We start from the raw sequence: 6,965 nt of genomic DNA on the forward strand, positions 1-6,965 counted from the left end.
GAGGAGGCCGGGGACTCGGGCGCGGGCACGCTCGGGAGGAGCCCGGCGGCGCGGGGTGGAGAAGGCAGGTGGCGCCGGTGATGGCGCGGTCCGGCCGGGGCGGCCGGGTGGCGATGTTCGGCGAAGGCGGCGAAGTCCGACGGACGGCGGCGCGGAGATCCGTGGCGGCGCGCGGGCGAGCCGCGGGGCGACGGAGGCGGAGGCGGACGGGCTTCGGGGGGGCCCGCGCGGGCCTGGCGGGCCGGCGGCGGCGCGCGAGCGCCGGGGCCACGTGGCGCGCCCTGACTGGAGCGGGCGGCGGCTGCCGTTTCGTCCGGCGGGCGCGGACATGTCCGCCGGGCGAGAGGGAGGAGTAGACTATATATAGGTAGAGGGAGCTAGGAGAGTCCAAATGAGGAGCGGTTTTCGGCCACGCGATCGTGATCGAACGACCGAGAGCATGGAGGGGAGTTTGCTGGGTTTTGGGCCACTTTGGAAGGGGTGTTGGGCTGCAACAAAAGAGGGCTTTACGGTTACCCAGTTAACCGTTGGAGTACCAAACAACCTTCAAATGGCACGAAACTTGACAGGCGGTCTACCGGTGCTATACCAAGGCCGCTTGGCAAACCTTGGGCCATTCCGAGAAAGTTTAACACCCGCACACGAAAAGAGTCAAGAAGGGGACGCCGGATGACATAGGAGTGCCGGATTGCAAAACGGACAATGGGGAAAATGCTCGGATGCATGAGACGAACACGTATGCAGAATGAAATGCACATGATGACATGGCAAAGTGCAACACGCAAGCAAATGACATGGCAACGACGGTGAATAACTGGCGGACACCTGGCGCATTGAATCCGGGGCGTTACAACACTCCTCCACTAACAAGAGATCTCGTCCCGAGATCTTAGGACCGAGACGGAAGGGAAAAAGGGATGAGGTGAAACAAGAACTCAAGAGAAGAAGCAAGGAATCGAGAGCACTCGAGAAGAAGAGAGGAACGACGAGAGTGACGAGAATCGAAAGCTCACGGAATCAGATAGATTATGAAATCACTCGTTCTAACCGGAGTGGTTAGAATGAGAAAAGAAACGAATAAGACTGAAAGGATTTAGGCAGCACTCCGGCTGAAAATGGGAGGATTAGAACGAACTTGAGAGGATGGAATGGTACTTGATGAACTCTTGAAGAATGAATTAAATCATGAAGAATCGCCATGAAGTACTCCGGAAAAATAAAGGATGATGAGATAGAATGAAGGATGAAAGAATAAGATGAGCCTTGCGTTGATTTAGATGGAGGTTCCGACGAGATGACCGAGGAAAAAATTTGAACTCCGGAAAAGAAAAGATGAAGATACTTGGAACTAGAATTTATTCCTCAAGAACAAACTCCGAAGGAAAGGAATTACTTGACGATGAAATAAGAATAAGATTTATTGTATGCTTATCCTTCATCAAATTAAATTGGTGACAAGCAATGGATTTTTGCATACTACTTATTCTTCTTGAAAAAGGATTGAGAAGTGACATATCGCAAACTTGAGAAGGTCTTCATGAACCACCGGTAGGATTGAAAAGAACGAATGGATTAATATGATAAACAAAGAAAAAGAATCTTGAACGAACCACCGTTAGAATTCGAAAATGACTGATGAAAAAGACTGAATCACCGAGAAGAATTAGAAAAGCACGAAGGCACTTGAGGGAAATTTAGAGAGACAGAACGTAGAGATCGCGAACTGGTTGAAGAATACTTGAACGAAGCACTGGGAGAATATAGAGACGACCGAAGGGGCACGGATATAGAATAATTGGGGAATGGATCTGAAAACTTAGAACGAAGAAATCTTTCGAAAAGATGGCCTCCGGATAATCGAGAGAGAAAGCAACTCCTGAAATGCTCCGGATGGATGAAAAGAATTTGTATGACTGGAAAACAATTTGATAGGATAACATTGAGCTAGCACCACGAATCTCCGGGAGAACGGACAAGATTTAAGAGAAATCTTCTTCAGTCTTCAAAGTTGAGAATGACGACGAGAAACACCACCGAAATTACTGAGATACTCCGAAAGAAGGAAAAACAAAGAGGTTGAGCCAACAATAAAAAGAATTTTTTTAGCGATCTTGGAGAAGGCATGTGACTGATGGAATCCATTCTTACATCACACTTGAAAAGAATTGAGAATAACTCCGGGGAAATTAGAAGAGTCAGGTAAGATCCTGGGAAAAGACCTGTGGGTTAGGGCCCACTAAAAGAAAAAATACCGTAGAAAAGGATTGTTGAACAGATAGATGATGCACCGGGACAATTGAAATATTTGAATGAGGTGACAACCTCGAATTAATTCAAACACAGACAAATCTCTGAGATGTCTTCCGAACTCCGGAATGATTAAATGGCGAGAGACGAACGATCAAAGGGAAAACACTTGACCCAAGGAAAATAATATGATCAACCCGAAAAACTTGAATTGAAATCACTGGAAAAATAAAGGGATGAAGAATGACGAACGAGATGAGAATTCATCGGTTGAATTAATTTACGAAAGACTGAAGAGGCTCCACACGACTGAGATAGATGGTTGAGAGAGAGTCAGACTCCGGGAAGAAAAAAAGGGGGGAAGGGCGGGAAAAACACAGGCAACTGGAAGGGGAAAACCGACGAACAACTTGAAGAGAAAACACCGGTTAAAATCATTGAGGAAAGAAGGGAAAGACTTCGCACGAGTAGGAAGGATACTCGATTACGGACTCCGGTTCCGAGAAGAAGAAGGGAGGGCGGGTGGGAAAATAAAACAACTGAGGATTGAACTTGGCAAAGATGAAGAGGCTCGAGTCAACTTGACGAGAAATGCACCGGATGAAAAGAGATGAGACCAACGAACGAAAAACTAACCGAATGATCCTAAAGAAAAATTTGAAGGGGAAGAGGAGTAATTCAAAACACCTACGTCAAGATTCCTTACCAGAGCGACGAAGGGGGCTGAGGAGTAAAAAGAAATCCTACTCTCCGATATAACTAGACTCCGAAAACAGTTTTCTTCTAGACTCAACAACGGCCAAACTACACGATCAATCAAGGGGGCTCCTAGGGTCGGTCGAGGCTCTGATACCAACTTGTCACGCCCAATATGCGACCCTATCCAAAAGGAACTCGAAGGTCCCACCAAGGATAGACCCGCATATTGAGATGCTTTTGCAAGGTGGATATCATGACATCAACATTACATAATAGATGGGGATACATCCAATACATACAAGGTCACATGAATACAACAATACAACATACAAGAACAACATCCGACTACGGATGAATCATAAACAGAAACTCAAACAATATCCACCCTGCTAGCCCAGGCTGCCGACCTGGAACCTATCCCCTGATCGAAGAAGAAGCAGAAGAAGAACTCAAAGCAAGCAAGCATCGCTCTCGCGTCAGGATCATCGCATAACCTGCACCTGCAACTGTTGTTGTAGTAATTTGTGAGCCACGAGGACTCAGCAATCCCATTACCATGGGTATCAAGACTAGCAAAGCTTAATGGGAAAGGAAGGGGTAAAGTGGTGAGGTTGCAGCAGCGACTAAGCATGATATGGTGGCTAACATACGCAAATGAGAGCGAGAAGAGAAACAAAGGAACGGTCATGAAGCTAGAAATGATCAAGAGGTGATCCTGAACACCTACTTACGTCAAACATAACACAGAAACCGTGTTCACTTCCCAGACTCCGCCGAGAAGAGACCATCACGGCTACACATGCGGTTGATGCGTTTTAATTCGGATCTGGTGTCAAGTTATCTACAACCGGACATTAACAAATTCCCATCTGCCACATAACCGCGAGCACGACTCTCGAAAGTTTAAACCCTACAGGGGTGTCCCAACTTAGCCCATGACAAGCTCTCGCGATTAACGAAGGAATAGACCTTCTCCCAGGAAGACCCGATCAGTCTCGGAATCCCGGTTTACAAGACATTTCAACAATGGTAAAACAAGACCAGCAAAGCCGCCCAATGCGCCGACAATCCCGATAGGAGCTGCACATATCTCGTTCTCAGGGCAACACCGGATAAGTCAAGCTACGAGTAAAACCAGACGTCGAGTTGCCCCGAGGTGGCCCCGCAGGTTGCTCGTTTCGGACCAACACTTAGACAAGCACTGGCCCGACGGGGCTAAAATAAAGATGACCCTTGGGTTAATTACTCCCAAGGGAAAGGTAGGTGGTGGTGAAGCAAATGGTAAAACCAAGGTTGGGCCTTGCTGGACAAGTTTTATTCAAAGCGAACTGTCAGGGGGGTCCCATAAATCACCCGACCGCGTTAGGAACGCAAAATCCAGGAACATAACACCGGTATGACGGAAACTAGGGTGGCAAGAGTGGAACAAAACACCAGGCATAAGGCCGAGCCTTCCACCCTTTACCAAGTATATAGATGCATTAAAAATATAAGAGATATTGTGATATCCCAACATAACCCTGTCCACCATGGAGAAATCTTCAACTTTACCTGCAGCTAGCAACGCTATAAGAGGGGCTGAGCAAAGCGGTAACATAGCCAAACAACGGTTTGCTAGGAAGGGTGTCAAAGGTTAGAGGTTCATGGCAATTTGGGAGGCTTGATGAGCAAAAGATAGGTAATGCAGCATAGTGATAGAACGAAGCAACTAGCATAGCAATGATAGTAGTGAGATCCAGGGTAGCGGTCATCTTGCCTGAAATCCCGCAAGGAAGAAGCACGAGTCCATGAAGAAGACGAACGGATGAAGCCGAACCAACCGTAGCCGAACGAATCCTCACGATCGCAACGAAACATGAACTAACAAGAAGAAGCACACAACAAGGTAAACACACCACACATGAACAAGACATGATGCACAACAAGCATGATGCATGACAAAGCTACATGAAGGTACTCATGGCAAGAGATGATGCAAACAAGAACAACACATCAAGGCAAGTTTAAATGAGGCCGGGAGCAACATATAAAAATTCCGGTAAGTCCTCATATGCAAAATTCGAAATTGGTCCAGAACTGAATAAACCTTATATTCAAGTTGTTAAACAGCAAGTTAAGATGCACCAAGATGATCTACACGAAATTCTAGTCAAGTTACATATAAAGTTCATTAGATTCGGAGCTACGGCCTAGAAGATATGAGCAAAACAAGTTAAGCATGGCATTGATGCAAAATGCATACAAACATCAAGGAAACACCTCAAAACAAGGATGCAACATGATAATATGAAACTACATGCAAAATCAAGCAAGTTTGATATAGAGCACACTCAAAACGGAGCAACGGTTCAACACATGCACTCTATACAAGTCACATCAACAATCTGTCCATAACAGCAACTAGGCATCTTGCAAGCATCAAAACAATATGCTACAGCACCCCAACATAATAACAAAAGGCATGGGCATGAAGTACAGGTAAATCATAACAAAACATGAACACTGAGCTATCTCCAGAAAAGACTAGAACATGCTCGAAAAGACATGGAGATATTGCAAATAATAACAGTTTCAGACTTTGCAGAAATAATATCAGGTTGCAACGTTTAGAGCTATCAAACAACATGTTGCAGGAACATATCATGGCAAAAAAAGGCATGGAATGAATCTACTAATTGCATAGATCAAAAGTCCCTTACTGACCATGAGCCAAAAGGGCACGGACAATATGATGGCACCCATGTAAACATGGCAAGTTATATTACAGATTCATACATGGCAGAAACAACAATAAGTAGGCATGTTGGTGAGCTTGAACCACTCACCACAGAGCAATACATGGCATGGCAAGGGAACCAACAGTAAGAAGACATGTTTGTGAAGCTAATAATGGCAAGATCAAGTTCATAGGGTACATGGATCACTAGCAAACAATCATGGAAACATTGAACTTAATGTTAACAGGCTGACAGCAACATCATCAAGCAACTTTGGAGCAAGATAACAACATGTTCCAGCAAGCTATAGTTGCAACCAGTTGCATGAATGGATAGATCGAGACATGTAGATCAAAACATGTTTATAGAACATCTCCAGATTATGCATAGAATGATTAGTAGAAGCATGTTAACATAGCAACAAAATATAACAGAATCTGTCAGGAAAACAGCAACAGCAACTATCCTACTTAGCAAGCTTGATGCACTCAGCACACAACTCACAAAAATACATGGTTAACACCCCTGGAAAGATGGAATGGCATAGATCAAGATACATGTAGACATCAACCTCATAGGATGCACACATCAAACATGGCAAAAATGATAAATGAGCAAGTTATAACAGTTTCAGCAGATTAACATCAACATGCACTCTTCCAACAGCATTTCGGGGATCAAGATGAGCTCAAATGAACAGGATGCAATGGAATGAAATGAAGTACTCGTCGAGGCGAACAATTTGACATATTACACGCACGAAACGGAGCTACGGATGCAGAGATACAACATGATGAACATGGCATGATTATGTCAAATATTTCGGGACTTGGGCATTTTTCAGGAAAAAAAACATGCGGGCGCAATATAACTAAGATGCGCACGGGGCGGGGCTTAGCGGGTCGCTCACCATTGGGCTCGGCCCAGGTCGCGGGGAGGCTGGAGGCAGGCCGGCTTGGGCCTGGGAGGCGTGCTGGGCCGGCGGGAGTTCGGGTCGGCCCACGCGGGCGAGGGAGCGACGAGGCGCGGTCGTCTCCCTCGATCCCGATCGGGATCGGGGAGGCAGGGGCGGCTGCGGCTGATGGCGACGCCGGCGAGGTCGGGGGACGCCGGGGAAGAGCCGGATCGGGCGGCGCCGGTCAGATCCAGGCGGGGCGGAAGCCGAGGCGAAGACGGCGGCGAGGAGGCCGGGGACTCGGGCACGGGCGCGCTCGGGAGGAGCCCGGCGGCGGGGGGTGGAGAAGGCAGGCGGCGCCGGCGATGGCGCGGTCCGGCCGGGGCGGCCGGGCGGCGACGTTCGGT

Source organism: Triticum dicoccoides, chromosome 1B (genome assembly GCF_002162155.2).
Source record: "Triticum dicoccoides isolate Atlit2015 ecotype Zavitan chromosome 1B, WEW_v2.0, whole genome shotgun sequence".
In the NCBI taxonomy this organism is placed as follows: Eukaryota; Viridiplantae; Streptophyta; class Magnoliopsida; order Poales; family Poaceae; genus Triticum; species Triticum dicoccoides.